At 47.1% G+C, this 25,279-nt stretch overlaps 1 protein-coding gene and 1 long non-coding RNA gene across 5 annotated transcripts in view; one reads left to right on the forward strand and one right to left on the reverse strand.

The window, feature by feature from the left end:
* The window catches only part of LOC119954523 (armadillo-like helical domain-containing protein 4), a 261,993-nt gene that overhangs the window by 77,310 nt on the left and 159,404 nt on the right, over positions 1 to 25,279 (reverse strand). The window lies entirely within an intron of this gene.
* On the forward strand, positions 1,083 to 20,723 carry LOC119954541. Its single transcript, XR_005458259.1, has 3 exons — positions 1,083 to 1,163; positions 12,493 to 12,632; positions 20,681 to 20,723. It is a non-coding gene; the product is annotated as an uncharacterized LOC119954541 (long non-coding RNA).

Genomic DNA, 25,279 nt, shown 5'->3' on the forward strand with positions numbered 1-25,279 from the left:
ACACTGCTCAGCACTGCTGCCTCACAGCGCCAGAGACCAAGGCTCAATTCCAGCCTTGGGTGACTGTGTGGAGTTTGCACTTTCTCCCCTTGTCTGTGTGGGTTTCCTCCGGGTGCTCCAGTTTCCTCCCACAATCCAAAAGATGTGCAGGTTAGGTGGATTGACCATGACAAAATTGCCCCTTATTGTCCAAGGATGTACAGGTTAGGTGGGGTTATGGGGTTAGGGCGGGGTGCTCTTTCAGAGTGTCGCTGGAGACTGGATGGGCCGAATGACCTCCTTCTGGACTGCAGGAATTCTATGATTTCCTGACACTGTGCTTTAGCTGCTCATTTCTTACTTTTGTTATTTCCACCCCACTATCACACCCAGGATGCCAGGTCCTTTCCACTTCACTCCTCCATGCCCCTAACCGTACCCTCTATCTTCCCTTGGATCTCTCGTCCACTCCTCCATGCCCCCAACCCCAATCCATACTGACTCACCATTGACTTGTCTCGGCTAGTCCCGAGCATCATGGTAAGCTGCCATTCTCCTGCTCCCCTCCCTTTTTCAACAAGGAAAACTGCGGACCTCAGACACAACTTCATGAAGACAGTTGTTGAAGGCCACCATTAAGCGAATGTGAACCAGGTGCCTTGAGAGTCTTTATCATGAATTCATCATGAATTTTGGACGTGATTACAAAAAGCGTTAATAGAATGGGTATTCATGTCATGCAAATATATAAAAAGTAGAAATCCGCATAGGAACCCTATAGGATTGGAGGAGTGGACCTAGGTAGGGTGCTCTTTCAGAGGGTCGGTGCAAACACGATGGGCTCTATGGCCTCCTTCCACACTGTAGGAATTCTATGATTCTATGAATCTTTGAGTTATAATCTCTAAATTTGAACCTGCTGTCAGGAAAGCAAAATTTCAACATCCGCCTAATTAAATCATCCCATCCATCATATGTTCTGCTCTTAAGACCCCATAAAATCTCCCCATAAAAACTGACAGTCCAGCAATGTAAATTGTGCTTTCAGAACAACTTGTTACACTTTATTGAATTCTATGCTCACTGACTGTATTTGTAGTGTTGCAGGGCCCAATCTTCTCAGACCATGGACACTCCGAAGGATCAAGGTTAAGAAAGTTGGCACAATCGCACTAAAACTGCAGGTAAAGTCTGATACTTTCATGCATGACACATTAAGGGTCAAATTTTCAGTCCCGATGCGGGAGAAAGTGCCCAGGATACTCTGAATTTTACTCTGATTGGGGGAGTGAGGCAGCATTAATGAATCACTCCTGTGAGGCAGGAATCTATGAAAGTGCTACTTTGGCTTGGTGACAACATCATATAAAGCCATCTGAACGTAACTGTAAAAGTTGCCCAAGTGGAACAGATGGCCCATTATGTGCTTTCTGTAGGAATGCTGCTGCATTGTTATGAAGGAGCACCTATAAACAACATACAATCAAACGAATTAAGAGGAGGAGTAGGCCACACTCTGCAAAATTAAGACCGGTAAGGATTCACAAGACACAGCCATGGAGATGGCAGCATTTAGGCATCATCAGTTGCTCAAGATATTCCGTACTGACTTAGGTTAGTACACTGCCTCAGGGAATAAGTGATATACATCACATCAGAACATAGAACAGTACAGCACAGAACAGGCCCTTCGGCCCTCGATGTGCTGAGCTTTGTCCGAAACCAAGATCAAGCTTTCCCACTCCCTGTCATTCTGGTGTGCTCCATGTGCCTATCCAATAACCGCTTGAAAGTTCCTAAAATGTTCGACTCCACTATCACAGCAGGCAGTCCATTCCACTCCTAACCACTCTCTGAGTAAAGAACCTACCTCGGACATCCCTCCTATATCTCCCACCCCGAACCTTATAGTTATGCCCCCTTGTATCAGCTACATCCACCTGAGGAAATAGTCTCTGAACGTCCACTCTTTCTATCCCCCTCATCATCTTATAAACCTCGATTAAGTCGCCTCTCATCCTCCTTCGCTCCAATGAGAAAAGCCCGAGCTCCCTCAACCTTTCCTCATAAGACCTACCCTCCAATCCAGGCAGCATCCTGGTAAATCTCCTTTGCACCATTTCCAGTGCTTCCACATCCTTCCCATAATGAGGTGACCAGAACTGCACACAATACTCCAAATGTGGTCTCACCAGGGTCCTGTACAGTTGCAGCATAACCCCACGGCTCTTAAACTCAAGCCCCGTTAATAAACGCTAACACACAATAGGCCTTCTTCACGCCTCTATCCACTTGAGTGGCAACTTTCAGAGATCTGTGGACATGAACCCCAAGATCTCTCTGTTCCTCCACATTCCTCAAAACCCTGCCATTGAACCTGTAATTCGCATTCAAATTTGTCCTACCAAAATGAATCACCTCGCACTTATCAGGGTTAAATTCCATCTGCCATTTTTCGGCCCAGCTCTGCATCCTATCAATGTCTCTTTGCCGCCTACAACAGCCCTCCACCTCATCCACTACTCCACCAATCTTGGTGTCATCAGCAAATTTACTGACCCACCCTTCAGCCCCCTCCTCCAAGTCATTGATAAAAATCACAAATAGCAGAGGACCCAGCACTGATCCCTGTGGTACACCGCTGGTAACTGGTCTCCAGTCTGAACATTTTCCATCCACCACCATGCCCCCTGCTATGTGATAGCCAGTTACTTATCCAGTTGGCCAAATTTCCCTCTATCCCACACCTCCTTACTTTCTTCATGAGCCGACCATGGGGAACCTTATCGAACGCCTTACTGAAATCCATGTATACGGCATCAACTGCTCTACCTTCATCTACACACTTAGTTACCTCCTCAAAGAATTCAATCAAATTTGTGAGGCAAGACTTACCCTTCACGAATCCGTGTTGACTATCCCGGATTAAGCTGCATCTTTCCAAATGGTCATTAATTCTATCCCTCGGGACCTTTTCCATTAACTTACCGACCACCGAAGTAAGACTAACCGGCCTATAATTACCAGGGTCATTCCTATTCCCTTTCTTGATCAGAAATGATGCTGTGTCCTTCCACCTACCTTCTTTCCACCCATCACACAGGGTGAGCCCGTGCAATAGACCCTTGAGCAGGACTCTCACAGCTGCAGACTGTTATGGCAGAACATTGTGACTCAGAGGGAATAGGCCAGCAGGGTAGTCAGTAGTCAAGAGCACAGCATACCATCTGAGAATGGCATGAATAACCCTGCATTCGTCGAGTCCCATTTCCCTCTGCTCCACTCTCACAACAATTAGGCAGCGTTGAGACAGAAATCGGGACAAGGTTGGTGTATGTAAGTGGACAGATTTAACAAAATCATTTGAAGCTGGAAGCCTTATGTGCCTTTTCCTTTACTCATGCCAGCTCACCTCAAAGAAGGGAAAATGAGGACGGCAAGGGAGGGACTGCACCCAGATTCGATGACCAAGATCTCCAGATCCAAGGAGGTACAGAGATAGCACTCCATTTTATAGCCCTTGTCTGGCGCAACCTGCCCACTAAGGCCAAAAGAACGCGGCATGAGATAGTCACCGTCATTACTGGATGTTGATCTGGAAGGCTGTTTTCTTCCCCAGACCTACAGATAAGGTAGTTGTGCACTAGGGACTGTGGATTGAGATGCTCCTCATAGCATTTGTTATCCATCCATGATTGCCTTTAAGGGAAGATTAATGATCAGAATGAAAGATCAGATGGAGTTGATCAGATGCACTTCACACGAGTTGTGTGTTGAACGCAGTCGTCCACAAATGAGTATTATGCAGTCATTTAAGTAGGTATTCCATATGTCAAGATGCCATGTGTGCCCCAGGGCAGTATGCTTGCGTCGTCTCCCCACAACATTGAAGCCTTTGTGTTCCAGGTTGTCGATTCTAAGGGAGCCAAGGTTTCTGGCAGCATTACATGTCACAGATGTCGCACACTCCTGAAACTGGACACCAATGGTGCATGATAACGTGGAAGGAGTTGGTCTAACACAGTTACTGCCTCACCTTGCACAATGTACATTCACTGCAGTACTGTTAGCACATATAATCATATCTATAGGTCTTGAGTCTAAAGTCCAGCTTCCTACTAGTTGTCACAGCATAGTCAGTATAACTTAATCATCTTGATCGGTTCATTGGCAGTCTCTAACAGGTATGTGCGGGATCCGGGTTGTGAAGGTCTCCTCAAGGTATACTTGAGCACAATGCTGAGGCCAATGGTGGTTTCAGCCATGTTGGTGGAACTGGCTTTATGTGTGTGCTGTTGGTCTTCTCTCTTGTTAGGGATGGATTCCCTGACGAAATGTGGCTCCCATGTGAATGGTTTCTTATGTGGAAGCTGCTCACCAGAAATTGACTGGTGTGAATTGTAAGCTTTCAAGAGCCGAGGTGAATCTATTCTGGATTAACAGGTTTATGACGATGGCCCCCCTCCTGCAAAGAATTAGACTACATGAGCCTACCCCTTAGTTGGTCTGCCCTTGTCACCCGCTTCCTCCTCCTCAATGTCATATCCATGAGCCTGAGAAGGGATATTCACCTCCAACTCCTCATCTCCCTCAACATCCTCCTCTTTAGATGTAGCTAAGGGATTAGATTCTGCACCCTCTCATTATGGGCCTTTCCTCTGTGCCTTATCGTGTAATATGCAGCATACCACTATTATTTGGAAGACCTTTGCAGGGGAATATTGTACACTTCCTCCTGGATGGTCAAGGCACTTGAAGCATATTCCGCTAATGCCAATAGCCTACTTTATTGTACTGCAGATCACCCCATGGTTGTTGTTACAGTGTCGTTCAAGCTCCATTTTCAACTGCCTAAAAACCATCAGCCACCTCCTTAAAGGGTAATTTTTGTCCCCCAGAAGCCAACCATGGACCTCTGTTAGTGCTTGAAAAAATTGAGAGTCGGGAATTCCTCAGGGTAAATGAGTCATGGCAGGTCCAAGGTACCATGCAAATATGTACAGTAACACCTTGATGTGGTCACACACCACCTGTACATTCAGGAAGTGAAAGGATCTCCTGTTCACGAAGGTGTCAGATTGATGAGTCAGTGCTCTTATGGTGAGGTGGGTACAGTCGATAGTGCACTGCAGCTGAGAGAGGCCTGAAAATCCTATGGGAAGAGGGCATCATAGATCATAGAATTTAGAGTGCAGAAGGAGGCCATTTGGCCCATCGCGTCTGTGCCAGCCCTTGGAAAGAGCACCCTACCTAAGGCCACGCCTCCACCCTATCACCGTAACCCTGTAACCCCACCTAACATTTTTGGACACGAAGGGCAATTTATCATGGCCAATCCACCTAATCTATCCAATTTTGGACTGGGAAGAAACCGGAGCACCCGGAGGAAACCCACGCAGACACGGGGAGAACGTGCAAACTCCACACAGTGACCCAAGCCAAGGGTTGAACCTGGGACCCTGGAGATATGAAACAACTGTGCTAACCACTGTGCTACCGTGCTGCAGTCATCAGTGACTGTCTTGATCTGGCAGAGGTCTCCTGCTGAGCTCTGGAAAGAGCTGCCAGCATAAAGATACAGAGGCATAATGACTTTGAGAGCTACTGACAGACCTGAAAATTGAGATACAGGGCATAAAGATTGCTATATGACCTCTACAGTTGGCAGATCTTTGCTTCAGGGTAAAACCTGGCTGCCGTCCTCCACTTGTTCCCTGGTATGTGCTGTGCTGCCTCTAAGTTCTGGCCTGATCTCTTTCCCCCCCCCCCGCTCCGGCCTCACATTGGACATGTTCATGTGCCCCTTGGCCATGAATGTGTGAAGGCGCCATCATCATTTTGCAGCTTTTTTTACCATAATGCGTAGTCTTCCCCGTCCCTCGCACACTTTTCTTCCTGCTGCCTGGGTGCCTGTCTCACAATGGACAGAGGTATCTGCCCTTCCACAGACCCCATCCCCAATTCCCTTCACTGTCAGTCACACACCTGTGATATAATTTGCGTTAGCTCTGTGGTACTTAGTAAAACCTCCACTTACCCGATCTCTCCAAAAGACTACCTGACCTCTACAAAATGGCCCCTGACCTCTCCAAAAGGGTACCTGACCTCTGCAAAAGGGTACCTGACCTCTGCAAAAGGGTACCTGACCTCTCCAAAAGGGCCCCTAACCTCTCCAAAGGGGCCCCTGACCTTTGCAAAACGATTCCTGGGGCAGGATTCTCCGTAGTCGATGCCAGAAATTGGAAAGACGATTGGATGGGGAAATGATTCCGACGCTAAAATTGTGGCAGGCGTCGATTTGATGGCAAATTGCAATACTCCAGCACCTTGACAGCAGCGTCAATGCATTCTGGAACACACCTACAGTAGACACCATTTGCACATCATTAGCGAACCCGACCCAGTATTCTGCGGGGTTTTCGCAATCTCCGACTCTGATGTGCCGAGTTCCCAATGGCGTGGTTCCCTTTTAAAAATTATGAAACCGGTGTGGCGGCTGCTGAGGGAGAGAGAGGGGTTACGGAAGGTGTCCAACATCTCCATAGTTTTCTGACAGTTGTGCCGCTAGCCGGGGGGCTTCAGCCACAGCCAGGGGAAGTAGTGGGGGCTGGTCAGGGGGTGGGCTGTGGGGTCGGGGTGGACGGGCAGGGAACACCATTGCCGCAGCTGGCAAGGTAGCCATGCAGCTGCGCACACTGCTAACAGCCCACTTTGAACCTAGTGCCATGGGTCGTATAGATGTCTCCCCCAGGGCACCCCCCTGGATGCCCTCTGGTCCCAGCTGACCCATCAGCTGTACGGGCACGCTCCAGCACAACCAGTGCCATCTTGTTGACAAGGGATAAGTGTGTGTGGAGAATGTAATGTGTATTTGCGGCTGCAGCTTATCAGCCTCTGAATGTCGATCACAGACCTGGTGAATCCCGCACCGCTTTTCATTGGAATCGATTACGTTCCATGCGGCACTGATGCTAGCCCCTCAACGGTAGTGGAATCGGTCCAGGTGCAGTGCCGGTTTTTCTGTCGTAAAAGTACATGGATTCTGCGTTGGTGTCAACACTTAGGGCTGGATTCTCCAATTGCCGACGCCAAAATCACGTTCGGCGATTGGCCGGAAAATCCGTTATTACACCGAAACGGGGGGTGGCGCCGTTTTTTGGATGCTCCACCCCTCAAAAACACCATAATCTCTGAGTACACCGTACGCCGTTGGGATGTACTCAGGATGTCACCTGATGACCACCCCCGATGATTCACCCTGGATGGGCTGAGTCCCTGATAGCTTGGGCCGCGTGTCCTCTCAATTTTCGTGGACCTCACCTGACGGCTGCGGACTGTGTCCAGCACCGCCACAATCGTGGGTGAGGGGGGGTGGGAAGAGCCGTTCTGCTGGCAAAGATTCGGCGGGGGCTGGGGGGACTGGTGGCGGCGCCGACGTTTTAGTCAGAGCCTCAAAATCGGTGAATCCAGCCCTTAGTCTCAGAAACGGAGGATCCCACCCATCACCTCTCCAAAAAGCTCCAGTGAGTTTAGAACTTTTCCTTTAAATGTGTTAAGTCCACGAGTCACGTTTCAGAAATCTGAGTGATGCGAATCGCATCTAACTGAAGGCAGCTGAACACTGAAATGTAAACCCTGCATGTGCGAAGTAAAACCCCTCCCCTGTTCCCTAGATAAATGGGGCGGGATTCTCCGACCCCCCGCTGGGTGGGAGAATCGCCGGGGGTCGGCGTGAATCCCGCTGTCCTCCCAATTCTCACCCCCCCAAAATCCGGCCCGCCGTGAGTCGCGCCGCCAGCCTTGGAGAATGGCGGGGTCTGGCGTGACTCAATGGGCCCCGGGCTGTCCAGATTCTCCGGCCTGCGATGGGCCGAAGTCGCGCTCGTTCTATGCCGGTCCCGCCGGCGTAAATTAGAGTTGGTCCCTTACCGCCGGGACCTGACAGCGCGGGTGGGCTCCGGGGTTCTTGGGGGGGGGGGGGGGTCGCGGGGGGATCTGGCCCCGGGAGGTGCCCCCACGGTGGCCTGTCCGGCAACTGCTGCAACCAAAGTGTGGGACCAATGTCGGTACCAAACATAGTGTTTTGTATTCCTTCAGACACAACTGGGAGGTTGAGAAGGGGACCCAGATGTTTAGGCTGCCTAGGGTCTCCATATATTTTAATTAATTTTTAAATTTTATTCTTCCCAGGTTTGAACCCAGGAGAGACACTCCAGTTTTGATGCAGAGCGTTAACACAACATGAGAGTCAGCAATTAAAAGCTGAGCTCAGTTGGTGTGGAGAATGGGTGCTATGGGCTGCCACAAAGGTGGGAAGGGCATCATGTCACACCAGTCAGCCACCGTCCACCTCAAATCTGCTTCCCCTGATGTTTAAGGTGCTGACCCGCCACAGTACATCTGTGGGCAGCACGGTAGCACAGTGGCTAGCACAGTTGCTTCACAGCTCCAGGGTTCCAGGTTCGATTCCCGTCTTGGGTCACTGTCTGTGTGGAGTCTGCACGTTCTCCCTGTGTCTGCGTGGGTTTCCTCCGGGTGCTCCGGTTTCCTCCCACAGTCCAAAGGTGTGCAGGTTAGGTGGATTGGCAATGATAAATTGCCCTGTTGTGTCCAAAAAAGGTGGGTTACAGGGATAGGGTGGAGGCGTGGGCTTAAGTGGGGTCCTCTTTCCAAGGGCCAGTGCTGACTCGATGGGCCAACTGGCCTCCCTCTGCACTGTAGATTCTATGATCTGTCTCAACTTGTACCTTAACGTCTCTGCTCAACAAGTGGACAGGATCCGTTGCATCAGGCAAACAAACAAAACAAAATAAAAAAGAAATGCCATCTCTTCGATTGACAAATGGAATGTCAATGGATGGGATTGACAGATGCCTTACAACTGATGGATAATGCGTGCGAGACATCTGTCAGTGAAATGGAACTTGACAGGCTGAACATCAGCATAACATCCCTACACTAAACAGTTGGAGAGATGGGTGGAACACTATTTTGAATAGTTCTCTGAAGAGAATACTGTCACTAAGGAAGCTCTCGACACAGAGAGCTGGAGATCAAATGCGCGGTGGGCGGGCTTAGCAAAGTTATCAACTTGCGTGCCATGGGCGAGCTCCAGTTACTGATGCTGTACCGCCTGAACTGATCACGCAATGGCATTCCTCCAACCTTTTCAGAAACCTCTCTGTCTCGGCTGGAGGAAATGGCAGTGCCCAATGATGTGTGTGATGTATAAGTTATGACAGCAAGGGTGACCGCTACGACTGCAACAACTATCGAGACATCTCTCTGCTGAGCACTGTGAGAAAAGTAATTGTCTGTGTTGCCCTTGTCAGATTGCAGATCCTGGCTGAACCCATCTACCTCAAATCTCAGTGTGGTTTGAAAATTGGAAGATCTCCAACTGACACGATCTTCTCAGTCCGACAGCTGTGAGAGAAACGCCATGACCAAAGGAGATCACTATATACTGTCTTTATTGATATCACCATTAACCACAGGAGCAGAGGTGGCCTATTTAAACTGCTGGAGAAAACTGGCTGCCACTGAAGCTGTTCAAGAAAGTGTCCTCTTTTCATGACAACATGCTGGGTAAGGTCAACTATGACGGAGCATCTTTTGAGATCCACAGAGGGTCAATCAGGTTTGTGCTCTGGCACCAACACTATTTGGCATATTCTTCTCTTTGCTACTCTCACATGCCTTCAGGTCATCTACAGGGGATGTCAACGTACATACCAGAACTGACCAAAATCTGTGCAGTATTGCTCACCTGAGATCCATGTCCTCATCTACGCTTATGATGCTGCAGGAACACCTGAAATGGCAAATGGGACAATTCTCTCGGGCCCGAAGAGCCTAGTTTGGCCACCAGCATCAGGAAGGTAAATGTCATAGTCCAGGATGTTGCAATGCCATCACCAATCGATATTGACAATGTGACGTTGGAGGTTGTTAATAGCTTTGCATATCTAAGCAGCACAATCACCAGCAACGTCACCTGATGCTGAAATCAACATACGCATTGGCAAAAGCTGCAACTGTTATGTACAAGCTGAGTAAGAGGGTGTGGAACAACAGCAACCTAACTTGAGAACACTAAACTGTGAGTCTACTCAGCCTGCAACCACAGCACACCCCGCTAAATGTTGAAAGCTGGACAACATATTCTGGTAGGAGAAAAGGGTCAACGTTTGTTATCTCAGATGGATTGTCGGCATCTCTCAGCAGGATAAGGTCACCAACACAAGACTGTCTCGGAGTGTGCTCAATCTGTCAGTATGCTCTCACTGCTAAGTGAACGATGACTGCGCTGGCCCGACCATGTTCGATGGATGTACAATAGCCAAAAAACCCAAAAACTTCTGTACGATGAACTGGCCACTGTCACAATCTCTTTGGTGCCCATACCACTGCCACAACGACACCTGCAACAAGCGAGATATGGTGATGGCAGACACTGACAACTGGGTATAGTCACTTACAACCGTGGTCACAGGAGGCTGACAGTTTGGAAGGGCATTGGAAGAGGTGAGCATAAACAAAAAGCTGAGCTGACCATGAAGGGGACACAGAGCAAATAGCGTCCAGTGAATCATACACCTTCTCAGTCCACTGTCTTCCTTTGTAGAAAATACAGCAGAGACTGCCATGCCAGAGTGGGGATCCCGATCCAGGCAATGATCTGAAGAAGAGATATACAGACTCAAAACATTAACTTTCTCTCCACGGATACTGCCAGACTTGCTGAGTTTTTCCAGCATTTTTGTTTATTTGATGCTTAACACAGAGTTGGCCACCATGGCACAAACTGTCGTCGCACAAGATGCAAGTTTGCCACCCTATTAATTTAAAAAATATTTTAAACATCTCAATCAGATCACCCTCCACTTGTTTTACTTAAAGGAATACAAATCAAGTTTATGAAGCCTGTCCTCATAATCTGACCCCCTAAGCATGCCTTTATAGGTCATTATTCTCTCTCTTAACCTCCCAGTTCTCTCTGCTCCTCAAAATCTCTCCTTAAAACTTACATCTTTGATGAAGCTTTTGGCTACCAGCCCCAACGAAGATCTCTTTATGTTGTTCAGTGTCACATTTTTTCGGGTAACTTGCCTAAGAAACACTTGGGGCATTTTACTGCTTTAAAAATGCTTTGACATCACTCATGCAGAAACTAGTAGACATTGTAAGGAACAAAATTAATCCTCACTGAGAAGCTAAGTTAATAAAGGATAGGCAGTACAGATTTGTTAAAGTTAAATCATGTATAGCTAATTAGTACTCATTGCAATGAGGACGTAGTATGAAAGTAGGGACATCTTGCTACAATTGTACAGGGTGCTGGTGAGATCAGCCGAGGCCTGAATTTCACACCTATCTGGCACGCGCATTTGGTGGGCCCGGGAGCAGAAGTCACATCACGTTAGAAACGTAATTTCACGTTGGCTAGCCAATTAAGTCCCGCCCAGTATGGAACACATCCTTTGTTTGGTCCGACGGTCCAGGGAGGGGCGGGAGCTTGTCAGGCATCAGATCCAGTGGGCACCTGGTGGGGAAATTAAAAATGAGGCAGATCCCTAAAGAGCTGGGGAGGAACCTTAGGGAGCTATCCAGAATAGATTTGCTCACGTTGCAGTTCACAGGAGTCATGGCCTCAGCACCTGGTGGGCACACCAGGCAGTGGAGAAGCCCGGTAGGCACTCTGCCCCCCTGTTTTTCTGTGAGTGCCTTGGCATTCTAGTGGAGGCAGTAAGTTGCAGGTGGGACCTTTTAATGCCACGAGATGGGAAGAGGAGGCCTGGTCAGAGTTGGCACTCCAGATCAGCAGGTGGTGCACTGCACGTGGGTCCAGTGCCGTAAAAGGTTTAATGAGCTTCTGTGCTTGGCAAGGGTGAATATGCATTGCCATGGTACTGTGTGGCGATGTGTTGAGAGGTGGCTGTTCCTCATGGCGTTCAAGGATGTATGAGTGTGTGTGCCAACTGGCACTGAAACTTGCCAGGATACCTTGCCAGCCAAGGTACGGAGATCTGCTCACTTGACCTGAATGCATTGATGGGTGAGGTTTGCTACACTGAAAACCCAGCAATCAGATTCTTGGGGTGCGGTGGAGGGCCAGGCTGCAGGTAGAGGGTGCACTAATGAATCCTCTTCTGCCCATTCAGATGAGAAGCCATAACTCCGTCAAGCAGACAAATGCAGGGCGGTGGGTGCCCAACTTGCTAATCATCACAGAACACAAGATGGATTCTCTGGAGCTTGAATCCCACCGTGGAGCTCGGTCCACTGGTTATGGAGAGGCAGGGGTCTTGGAGGAAGGTTGAGTTCAGTGGACAGGTGTCAGACTTGCAGAGTGGTCTCATCTCAAATTAGAAGTTCGAAGCAGAAGTTCCCAGTGGTGCTCCAGTCACAGTGCCATCATGATGCAGTTCTTCATTGTCTCACCAGCCTGCCTAACATGAACAATGACTGTGTGATGATTGATACTACTGACATATTGTCTTCCTCCCTCAGATGCACAACCCTCCAGAGGCTGCTGAGAACCCGAGGACCCTCCCTTGACACTTGAGGTGGATCCACAGACATGCCTTCTCTCGGAACCAGACACCAGCACAGATACAAGCATGTCAGTGGGCATTACATCGTCAGTTGAGGTAATAGTGCATGGTGGGGAGGGTACGGCACATTCACATGAGAAGCAGACGCCGGCAGAGAGTGCCCGGGAGCCGGCAGTCAGAGGACTTCTGGAGACCAGGATCCTGCTAAGCCCGAGGCAGATGATGAGGTACTGTCACTGGACTAGTAATCCAGAGACCCAGGGCAATGCTCTGGGGTCCCGGTTTCGAAACTCACCATGGCAAATAGTGAGTTTAATGGCCATTAAACCATTGTCGATTGTTGTAAAACCCCATCTGGTTCACTAATGTCCTTTAGGGAAGGAAATCTACTGTCCCTACCTTGTCTGGCCTACATGTGACTTCAGATCCACAACAATATGGTTGACTCTGAATAGGCTTAGTCATAGAGTCATAGAATTTACAGTGCAGAAGGAGGCCATTTGGCCCATCGAGTCTGCACCGGCTTTTGGAAAGAGCACCCTACCCAAGCCCACTCCCCCACCCAATACCCATAACCCAGTAACCCCACCCAACACTGAGGGTAATTTTGGACACCAAGGGCAATTTAGCATGGCCAATCCACCTAACCTGCACATCATTGGATTGTGGGAGGAAACCAGAACACCCGGAGGAAACCCATGCACACAGCAGGAGAATGTGTAGACTCCACACAAACAGTGACCCAAGTTGGGAATCGAATCTGGGACCCTGGAGCTGTGAAGCATTTGTGCTAACCATCATGCTACCGTGCTGCCCACTAGCAAGCCACTTACCAAGCCACTCAGTTGAAGGACAATTAGAAATGGACAATAAAGAGGGCGGCACATGGCACAGTGGTTAACACTGGGTCTAAGGTGCTGAGGACCCGGGTTCGAATCCCAGCCCTGGGTCACTGCCCGTGTGGAGTTTGCACATTCTCCCCGCGTCTGTGTGGGTTTCACCCCCATAACCCAAAGATACGCAGGTTAGGTGGATTGGCCACGCTAAATTGCCCCTTAATTGGAAAAAAAATAATTGGGTGCTCCACATTTATTTTTTTTAAAGTAAAGATCAATAAATGCTGGCCCAGCCAGAGTCACCCACATAGAACATAGAACATAGAACAGTACAGCACAGAACAGGCCCCTCGGCCCTCGATGTTGTGCCAGCCATGATCACCTACTCAAAGCCACGTATCCACCCTATACCCGTAACCCAATAACCCCCCCCCCCCCCCCCCCCCTTAACACCCACATCCTGTGAACAAATAGAATTTTTGGTGTCGTCCATCAGGTTCCGATGCTAAATGTCCCACGGGATGAGCAGGGAGATCTGGCAGAAATCCCTGAGGGATTTTGTGCCATGGTATCTGTTCTGGAGGAATCCATGAGGAGTGTGAGCACTGCGATGATCCTGAGCTCTGAACACATCGTCAACTCCATTGAGAGATTGGAAATTCCCATGTCGAGGCAGGTCCAGGGACATAATCAGGACAATGACAGCAGCTTCTCCGCCCCTCTATCAGTGACCGTGGAATCTGATGAGGCCGTGACAACTGAGGGGTCCCCAGCCATAGCGCCCTCCCACGCGAAGCCTGCTCTGGCTCCACCAGCCAGAGGATGATCGCCAAGGTCTTCAGAGCCAATATGACAGCAGGATGCCTCCAATGCCACTGCCAGTGAGAGACAAAGAACAAAGAACAAAGAAAAGTACAGCACAGGAACAGGCCCATCGGCCTTCCAAGCCTGTGCCGACCATGCTGCCCGTCTAAAGTAAAATTGTCTACACTTTTGGGTTCCGTATCCTTCTAAACCCATCCTATTCGTGTATTTGTCAAGATGCCCCTTAAACGTCACTATCGTCCCTCCTTCACCACCTCCTCCGGTAGCGAGTTCCAGGCACCCACTACCCTTTGTGTAAAAAACTTACCTCGTACATCTACTCTAAACCTTGCCTCTCGCCACCTTAAACCTATGCCCCCTAGTAATTGACCCCTCTACCCTGGGAAAAAGTCTTTGACTATCCACTCTGTCTATGCCCCTCATAATTTTGTAGACCTCTATCAGGTCGCCCCTCAACCTCCTTCTATCCAGTGAGAACAAACCAAGTTTATTCAACCTCTCCTCAGAGCTAATGCCCTATACCAGGCAACATCCTGGTAAATCTCTTCTGCAACCCTCTCTAAAGCCTCACATCCTTCTGGTAGTGTTGCGACCAGAATTGAACACCAGTATGGCCTAACTAAGGTTCTATACAGCTGCAACATGACTTGCCAATTTTTATACTCAATGCCCCAGCCAATGAAGGCCAGTATGCCGTATGCCTTCTTGCCTACCTTCTCCACCTGTGTTGCCCTTTTCAGTGACCTGTGGACCTGTACACCTAGATCTCTCTGACTGTCAATACTCTGGAGGGTTCTACCATTCACTGTATGTTCCTTACCTGTATTAGACCTTCCAAAACGCATTACCTCACATTTGTCCGGAGTAAACTCCATCTGCCATCTTGCCGCCCAAGTCTCCAAACGATCGGAGTCCTGCTGTATCCTCCGACAGTCCTCATCGCTATCCGCAATTCCACCAACCTTTGTGTCGTCCGCAAACTTACTAATCAGACCAGTTACATTTTCCTCCAAATCATTGCCATATATTACGAACAGCAAAGGTCTCAGCACTGATCCCTGTGGAACACCACTAGTCACAGCCCTCCAATCAGAAAAGCACCCTTCTATTGCTACTCTCTGCGTCTATGACCTAGCCAGTTCTGTATCCATCTTGCCAGCTCACCTGTTCCCATGTGACTTCACCTGTCGTACCAGTCTACCTCATCAAAGGCCTTACTGAAATCGATATAGACAACATCCACTGCCCTACCTGCATCAATCATCCTTGTGACCTCCTCGAAAAACTCTATCAAGTTAGCGAGACATGACCCCCCTCTTCACAAAACCGTGCTGCCTCTCGCTAATACGAACGACCACTTGCTTCCAAATGGGAGTAGGTCCTGTTTCGAAGAATTCTCTCCAGTAATTTCTCTACCACTGACGTAAGGCTCACCGGCCTGTAGTTCCCTCGATTATTCTTGCTACCCTTCTGAAACAAAGAATCATTGGCTATTCTCCAGTCCTCCGGGACATCACCTGAAGACAGTGAGGATCCAAAGATTTCTGTCAAGGTCTCAGCAATTTCCTCTCTTGCCTCCTTCAGTATTTGGGGTAGATCCCATCAGGCCCTGGGGACTTATCCACCTTAATATTTTTCAAGATGCCCAACACCTCGTCTTTTTGGATCTCAATGTGACCAAGGCTGTCGACACACCCTTTTCCAGACTCAGCGGGCGTGATTCTCCGACCCCCCGCCGGGTCGGAGAATCGCCGGGGGGGCAGCCTGAATCCCGCCCCCACTGTCCGCCGAATTCCCCGGCACTGGAGATTCGGCGGCAGCGGGAATTGCGCCGCGTCAGTCGGCGGCCGCTCACAGCGGCCCCAGCCGGCGATTCTCTGGCCTGCGAAGGGCTGAAGTCCCGCTGGTTCTTTGCCAGTCCCGCCGGCGTGGATCAGACTAGGTCCCTTACCGGCAGAACCTGACGGCGTGGGTGGGCTCTGGGGTCCTGGGGGGGGGGCGGGGGGCGATCTGGCCCAGGGGGTGCCCCCACGGTGGCCTGGCCCGCAACCGGGGCCCACCGATCCGCGGGCAGGCCTGTGCTGTGGGGGCACTCTTTTCCTAAGTGTCGGTCATGTCAGCTTCCGTGATGGCCGACGCGTAGGTGACCCCCGCCCTGCGCATGCGCGGGGATGGTGTCAGCATGCCCGCACATGTGCCGACTCTCGCCGGCCAGCGGAGTCCCTTCGGCCCCGGCTGGCGCGGCGCAAACCACTCCGGCGCTGGCCTAGCCCCTGAAGGTGCGGAATCTCCGCACCTTTGGGGCGGGACGACGCCCGGGTGGTTCACGCCACTCCGTCCCGCCGGGACCCCCCGCCCCGCCAGGTACGGGAGAATCCCGCCCAACATCTACCAATTCCTTCTCTTTGGTGAATACTGATGCAAAGTATTAATTTAGAACCTTGCCCATTTCCCTTGGCTCCACACATAGATTCCTTCCTCTGTCCTTCAGTGGGCCCTTTCCCTGGCTACCCTCTTGCTTTTTATTTTTTTTCTTTAAATTTAGAGTATCCACTTCATTTTTTCCAATTAAGGGGCAATTTAGCATGGCCAATCCACCTAGCCTGCACATCTTTCGGTTGTGGAGGCGGAACACACGCAAACACGGGGAGAATGTGCAAACTCCACACAGACAGTGACCCAGAGCCGGGATTCGAATCTGGGACCTCGGTGCCGTGAGGCAACAGGGCTAACCCACTGTGCCATCGTGCTGCCCACCTCTTGCTTTTTATATACGTGTAAAAAGCCTTGGGATTTTCCTGAACCCTATTTGCCAATGACTTTTCATGACCCCTTTCGGCCCTCCTGACTCCCTGCTTAAGTTCCTTCCTACTTTCCTTATATTCCACACAGGCTTTGTCTGTTCCCAGCCTTCTAGCCCTGACAAATGCCTCCTTTTCTTTTTGACGAGGCCTACAATATCTCTCATTATCCAAAGTTCCCGAAATTTGCCATATTTATCCTTCTTCCTCACAGGAACATGCCGATCCTGAATTCCTTTCAACTGACATTTGAAATCCTCCCACATGTCAGATGTTGATTTACCCTCAAACATCTGCCCCCAATCTATGTTCTTCACATTCACCCTAGGGCCACTCTTATCCTTGTACACCAGCACTTTAAAACTTACTGAATTGTGGTCACTGTTCCCGAAATGCTCCCCTACTGAAACGTCTACCACCTGGCCGGGCTCATTCCCCAATACCAGGCCCAGTACAGCCCCTTCCCTAGTTGGACTGTCTACATATTGTTTTAAGAAGCCCTCCTGGATGCTCCTTACAAACTCTGGCCCGTCCAAGCCCCTAGCACTAAGTGAGTCCCAGTCATTATTAGGGAAGTTAAGGTCTCCCATCACAACAACCCTGTTACTTTTACTCCTTTCCAAAATCTGTCTACCTATCTGCTCCTCTATCTCCCACTGGTTGTTGGGAGGCTTGTAGTAAACCCCCAACATTGTGACTGCACCCTTCTTATTCCTGATCTCTGCCCATATAGCCTCGCTGCCCTCTGAGGTGTCCTCCCGCAGTACAGCTCTGATATTCTCCCTAACCAGTAGTGCAACTCCTCCACCCCTTTTACATCCCCCTCTATCCCGCCTGAAACATCTAAATCCTGGAATGTTTAGCTGCCAATCCTGTCCTTCCCTCAACCAGGTCTCTGTAATGGCAACGACATCATAGTTCCAAGTACTAATCCGAGCTCGAAGTTCATCTGCTTTACCGGTTATGCTACTTGCATTAAAACATGTGCACTTCAGGCCATCAGTCCTGCTGTTTTCAGCAACATCTCCCTGTCTGCTCTTCCTCAGAGCCATAGTCGCCCTATTTCCTCGTTCTCCCTCAATTTTTTCACCTTCTGACCTATTGCTCCGGTGCCCACCCCCCTGCCATACTAGTTAAACCCTCCCGTGTGACACTAGCAAACCTCGTGGCCAGGATCTTTATGCCTCTCCAGTTTAGATGTAACCCATCCTTCTTATACAGGTCACACCTGCCCCGGAAGAGCTCCCAGTGGTCCAGATAACTGAAACCCTCCCTCCTACACCAGCTGTTTAGCCACGTGGCACAGGAAGTAATCCCGAGATTACAATCCTTGAGGTCCTGTCTTTTAATTTTCTGCCTAGCTCCCTGAACCCCTGCTGCAGGACTTCATCCCCCTTCCTGCCGATGTCGTTAGTACCAATATGTACCACAACCTCTGCCTGTTTGCCCTCCCCTTCACGATGCCCACTACCCATTCTGAGACATCCTGGACCCTGGCACCAGGGAGACAACATACCATCCTGGAGTCTCTTTCACGTCCACAGAAGCGCCTATCTGTGTCCCTGACTATAGAGTCCCCTATGACTATTGCTCTTCTGCGCTTTGACCCTCCCTACTAAACATCAGAGCCAGCCATGGTGCCACTGCTCTGGCTGCTGCTGTTTTCCCCTGATAGGCTACCCCCCCCCCCCCCGACAGTATCCAAACAGGTATACCTGTTCGAGAGGGAGACAACCACAGAGGATTCCTGCACTGACTGCCTGACCCTTCTGGTGATCACCCATCTCTCTGCCTGTATCTTGGGTGTGACCACATCTATATAACTGCTAGCTATGATGCTTTCCGACACCTGCAAGCTCCTAAGTGCATCCAATTGCTGCTCCAACCGAACCATGCGGTCTGTGAGGAGCCCCAGTTGGGTGCACTTTCTGCAGATGAAGCTATCCGGGACACTAGAAGCCTCCCGGACCTACCACATCTCACAGTCAGAGCACTGCAACCCTCTAATTGACATTGCATTCATTAATTAGTAAATTAAATTTAAAAATAATTTGTTTAAAAAAGTTACTGTTAACTATATGTTTCCTAGCACTAGATTTCTACGATAATTGTAAATGCTAAATACAGTACTCTCCGGTCTCTGGCTTAGATATCCCTCTAAATTATGATTAAGTAATTAATTAATTATGTTTAATTAGTTCAACAATGTTTAATTTTTAAATTTAGTGCAGCTTCCCTACCAGCCAATCAGGTCACAGCTTTCCTGTGAGGTCACTTTTCAGTTCCCCCCCAAGTCGGATCTCTCAGAATAACAGAATATCTATCACTTACCTGTTCCCAGGCTGCTCCCCGCCTCTCTCTCTCTCTCCCGCTCCCGAAAATGAAGGCCGCTGAAACATGGGGGTAAGATTTTATATCACCTACCTTTCCTGGGGAAGCGTGCACTAGGAAGCAGTGCTTGCAAAGTTAAGTTAAGGCACTGTGAGCACAAGAGAGGGTTTCATCAGTATTTTTGTGTGATTGTTGACACTAAATCACGTTATATTCCATTTTTGTTACTTGTGATTGATGTTAAGGTCCACTGGATTCTGGAGACTGAACTTATCCCCTCTGCAATCCTTCCCAAATGTCATGTGCTAAATATTTCTTGGATGGTTCTCTAGCACTCTGCAGTAGAGGCTTCCTTTCCCACAATTCTTAAATGTTCTTTTTATCAGCTGATTGTGAAAACAGATGATGCAAGCTCTTGACACTGATATTTAGCAAGAATATTTGCCTGATTTAGTGAGCGCAATGAAAATCATTTGGCAGTTGGCCTGTCTGGCAATGGCTATTAATTGGTTAGCACACCTTGTCACCATTACTGTGCTCAACTCAACTTACTCCTGAAGAAGAAAATAGCAATACTGGAGATTAATGAGCAAGAGTAAACGTTTCATAAGTCAGACATCCATTGAATAATGCACCAAAAGCGATTTCCTTCACTCATACAGGTTAATCTGAGAAATACAAAATTGGCCGATAAATTATATGCCGCTTCATCTCTCAAACAACTGCTCTGGAATTCAACAGCCTTTTACAAAACATAAGAACCCCACATTAAGGTCTTCAATTTATTAATCGCACATCCCTTCTCCCCAAATGCAGACACGCAGATAGATTTGCAACTTTGATTACAGAATTGGCATTGAAGATTTGCTGTCCATTATCGAATCTGCCCAATTTCCATTTCCAATCATTCCACATGACCAAAACGCCAATTTTACAGCAGACAGCAAGTTCAAAGTCTACCCACTTATTCCAAATTATTTTTGAGCATGGCCAAATTATGAAGTGGAAATACACCATATACCAAAGGATCTAATTTATTCATTAATGCAGTCCATGTTTAAAGTCAATCCAGAAAGAAACTGTAAAATCAAAATCATCTTGGCAAGTATTTAATGAGATAATACATCTCACAGAGTTTAACTACATAATTTACGGAAAGTGCTTCTAGTAAGCCAGTTCTCAAATTTATATTTTGAATTGATGGTAACAATTACTAGCAAAAGTGATCAACCCTAAAATATATGTGGAAATATTTGGCATGGAACTAATATTTGTTTTTCAACAGTGTATTGGGAACTCTCTCCTGAATCTCTTCCTACTGTAAGCGTCTCCTTTTGTCTTTTTCATTCAGGAACTCTGGGTGGGATTCTCTGTTTCTGAGACTACAAGTTGACACTGGTGATGCGACCATCAATTCACTCGAGACAAGAGTAGAAGTAAACCGTGGCTTTAATCAACTTAAGCAGTGCCTGCCTGCGACTGATCCAATACTGAGAACCGCCTACAGGTTGACTGCTCTTTATACCTCCCTTCAAGGGGAGGAGCCATGGGCACTGCCCATACATGCCCCAACATGTACCCCTATGGATAATGCCATACAGTGGCCCATAGGAAAAGTCCACAAGGGCAACAGCATAGCACAGATACAAATACAAGGGCAAGAGGACATATACAAATACAATGGTGGATTATTGGCATAATACATTCACCACAACTGGCACAGAATGAATGGAGTTCCATGATAGCAAAACTGGCGCCGCGTGGAACACAATCGATCCCAATGAAAAACAATGCAGGATTCGCCGGGTCCGTGACTGATACTTAGGAGGCTGACAAGCTGCAGCTGCATGTACACACTGCAATCCCCACACACACATTCATCCCAGCCAACAAGATGGCACTGGTTCATAGTGTCATGAGAATGTCACTTTAAGGAATGTTTGGCTGCTCATGTTACTGCAGTGATGTCAGAGTGTGGGTGGAGCTGAGCTCTGATTCTGCTTTTTAGTTTCACTTTGAGAAAAGCTTGGGTGTGTCTGTGTCTTTTTGGTTTCGTTTTTCAGTGTGTTGCAGCTGAAGTAAAGACAAAGCAGCTGTACTGTTGAGCTCTCTGTCGTGAAAGACTATCTCTGGATCATTTGGTGAATTCAGAATTATCAATGTTCTCAGCAGTGAATGTAAACCCTGTTAAAAGGAAAGCTTACAGATTACTTATTGTTATATTCTTTGGGGGTGTATTTGATTTACTGGTTGCTAAGATGTTCACTGTTTGTTTTAGAAAGGTTAACTTGAGTTCATAGAATAAACATTGTTTTGCTGTCTTTAATAAATCCTTGTCCATTTTTGAAGTACCACACGTGTACAGTGGGCCCTGTGCTCTCCATACTACAATCTATTAAAAGCTGTGGGTCAGGTGAACTCCATGATACACTTTGGGGTTCTCTAAACCCTGGCCCATAACAATTGGGGGCTCGAGGGGGATAAAAGTCTATCTATTGGATTGGCTTAGTGAACTTAAAGACAGTGAGGGGTGAGTATATTGTGGTTGCTTTTCAGGTGTGGTATTCTAGTTTAAGTAGGGAGTATGTTGTGGACAATGGCTCTTTCAGAGGCTCTGGCGTTTTTGGGGGTGGAGACGGTCACACACAGTACCTTACGGACAGAGACTAAAAGCAGACTGTTAGATTTGGCAAAAACATTGCAGTTAACATTACCTGACAAAATACGAAAAGATGAGGTAATTATGGCGGTGGCTAAGCATTTAAAGTTGCCTGAGATACAGTTTAACTCATTAGAAATGGCAGAAATTCATTCACAAATTAAACAAATGAAACATGAGAAAGAATTAAAGCAGCTTGAATACGAAAGAGAGGAAAAAGAGAGAAGAAAGAATAGCTCCAGCAGAACAAAAAGAAAGAGAAAGGGAGATACAGATCAGGGAAAGAGATAAAGAGAGAGAGTTTGAACTTCAGAAAATGGCCCTGAAACATGACAGTCAGTTAAAATTGGCAGACGTAAAGGGAAATGTACAGCTGGATGATAGTGATGAGGATAGTGAGAAAGAGCGTCAAAGTCAAAGGCGTGGTAGAGATCTATTGAAATGAAAAATGAAAACCACTTATTGTCACAAGTAGGCTTCAAATGAAGTTACTGTGAAAAGCCCCTAGTCGCCACATTCCAGCGCCTGTTCGGGAAGGCTGGTACGGGAATTGAACCGTGCTGCTGACCTGCCTTGGTCTGCTTTCAAAGCCAGCGATTTAGCCGTGTGCTAAACCAGCCCCTATTTAATCTATTTAAATCTATTTAAATATGTCATTTCATTTGAGAAGGTGGCTAAACAAATGAAATGGCCACAGGACATGTGGGTATTACTGATTCAAACGAAGCTGATAGGTAGGGCTAATGAAGTGTTTGCATCACTGCCAGAGGAGGTATCTGGGTCGTATGAGGTGAAAAAAAATCATCTCAGGTGCATATGAAGTAGTGCCTGAAGCTTGCAGACAAAGGTTTAGAAATTTAAGGAAAGAATTTGATCAATCATACATGGAGTTTGAAAGACTCAAACAAAGTAATTTTGATAGGTGGATAAGGGCTTTGAAAATAGACCAAATGTATGAAGCTCTCAGAGAAATTATACTTTTGGAGGAGTTTAAAAATTCAATTCCTGATGTAATGAGAACTCATGTGGAAGAGCAGAGGGTTAAAACTGCGAGATTAACAGCAGAAATGGCTGATGATTATGAATTAGTTCATAAATCAAAGCTTGATTTCAGACATCAGTTTCAGCCTGTGAGGGATAGAAACTGGGGACATGAGAAATACTCAAGTGGTAAAGGTAAAGGTGATCTGATGGGAGATAATAAGGAGATTGTATCTCAGATTAAAAAAGAAATCCAGGAGAGTGGAAAAGAAATGAAAAGTTTCAAATGTTTTCACTGTAATAAACTAGGCCATATAAAGTCAGTGTTGGTGGTTGAAGAAAAGCACTGGGACGGCTGATGTGGTAAAACAGGATAAGACAGTGAGGTTTGTGAAAGTGGTAAAGGAAAGCCCAAGTGAAGTGAAGGAGGTGCAAAAGTTTGTACAGCCTGATCAAGAGGTGATTGATAAGAAAGTGCCAGATGTCTTTAAAGAATTTACTTGTGTGGGTAAAGTTTACTCATGTGTATCAGGAGAAGCAGGTAAAGAAGTCACAATTTTAACAGATACGGGAGCTAGTCAATCTTTAATGGTAAAAGATGAGAAGTTATGTAGTTTGGGAAGAATGTTGCCAGAAATGTTGGTAATATGTGGAATGTGAGAGGAGTAGCGTTCCATTGTATAAGGTAAGGTTGGAATGTCCAGTGAAGAGTGGTGAAGTGATGGTAGGAGTAACAGAGAAACTATATTGTCCAGGAATACAGTTTATCTTGGGTAATTATATAGCTGGATCGCAGGTGGGAGTGATGCCGACTGTGGTTGGTAAGCCAGTGGAAAATTAGACAATTGAAGTGTTGAAGGACGAATATCCTGGGATTTTTCCAGATTGTGTAGTAACAAGGTCGCAAAGTCACAGGTTAAGACAAGAGGAGAAATCAAAGAGTGAAGATGAAGATGAAATTATCTGAAACGATTTTTGATCAGATAGTTGAAAAAGAACAAGAACAGGTGGAGGATGAGGCGGATATTTTAGTTCAGGAAAATTGGCGGAGTTACAACAGAAAGATATAGAAATAAAACGGATGTATCAAAAAGCATACACGGTAGAGGAATCTGAGTGTATATCAGAGTGTTATTACTGTAAAAGTGATATTTTGATGAGAAAATGGAGTCCTTTACATACGCAGGCGAATGAAAAGTGGGCAGAAGTTCATCAAGTAGTATTGCCGGTAGGGTATAGAAAGGAGGTATTGCGAGTTGCACGAGGTACCACTGGGAGGTCATTTGGGAATAAGGAAAACTCAAGCTAAAATCCAGAAACATTTTTATTGGCCTGGACTACATAAAGATGTAGTTAAATTTAGTCACTTATGTCACACATGTCAAGTGATAGGGAAACCTCAAGCAGTGATAAAACCAGTGCCCTTAATACCCATTCCAGCATTTGAAGAATCTTTTACAAGGGTCCTAATTGATTGTGTAGGACTGCTTCCTAAAACAAAAAGTGGGAATCAGTATCTTTTGACTATAATGGATGTGTCTACTAAGTTTCCAGAGGCCATTCCAGTACGTAATATTACAGCTAAAAGGATTGTGGAGGAGTTACTTAAATTCTTTACTAGATATGGACTACACACACAAATGGACTCTACACAGAAATTCAATCGGATCAAGGATCAAATTTTACTTCAAAGTTATTCAAAGAAGTTATGGATAGCTTGGGAATAAAACAATTTAAATCAACTGCGTACCATCCAGAATGGCAGGAAGCGTTAGAAAGGTGGCATCAGACATTATAGACAATGTTGAGGGCTTATTGTCAAGATTATCCAGAGGATTGGGATAAAGGAATTCCATTCGTACTGTTTGCAATTAGGGATGCACCTAATAAGTCAACCAAATTTTGTCCTTTTGAACTAATTTTTGATCATGAGGTAAGAGGACCACTTAAATTGATTAAGGAAAAATTGGTGAGTGAGAAATTGGAAATTACATAATTGGATTACGTATCAAATTTTAGGGAACGATTAAATAGAGCAGGTGAATTGGCTGGACAGCATTTAAAAGGTGCACAACATGTGATGAAACGGGTAGCTGACAAGAAGTCCAAAGTTCGTAGTTTTGCCAGTGGAGATAAAGATTTAGTATTGTTACCAGTGGTAGGTGAACCTATAAAAGCTAGATTTTGTGGACCTTATCAAATTGAAAGGAAATTAAGTGAGGTGAATTATGTGGTAAAAACACCAGATAGAAGGAAGACTCACCGAGTGTGTCATGTGAATATGCTTAAAAGGTACTTTGAAAGGGAAGG

Source organism: Scyliorhinus canicula, chromosome 2 (genome assembly GCF_902713615.1).
Source record: "Scyliorhinus canicula chromosome 2, sScyCan1.1, whole genome shotgun sequence".
Taxonomy (NCBI): domain Eukaryota; kingdom Metazoa; phylum Chordata; class Chondrichthyes; order Carcharhiniformes; family Scyliorhinidae; genus Scyliorhinus; species Scyliorhinus canicula.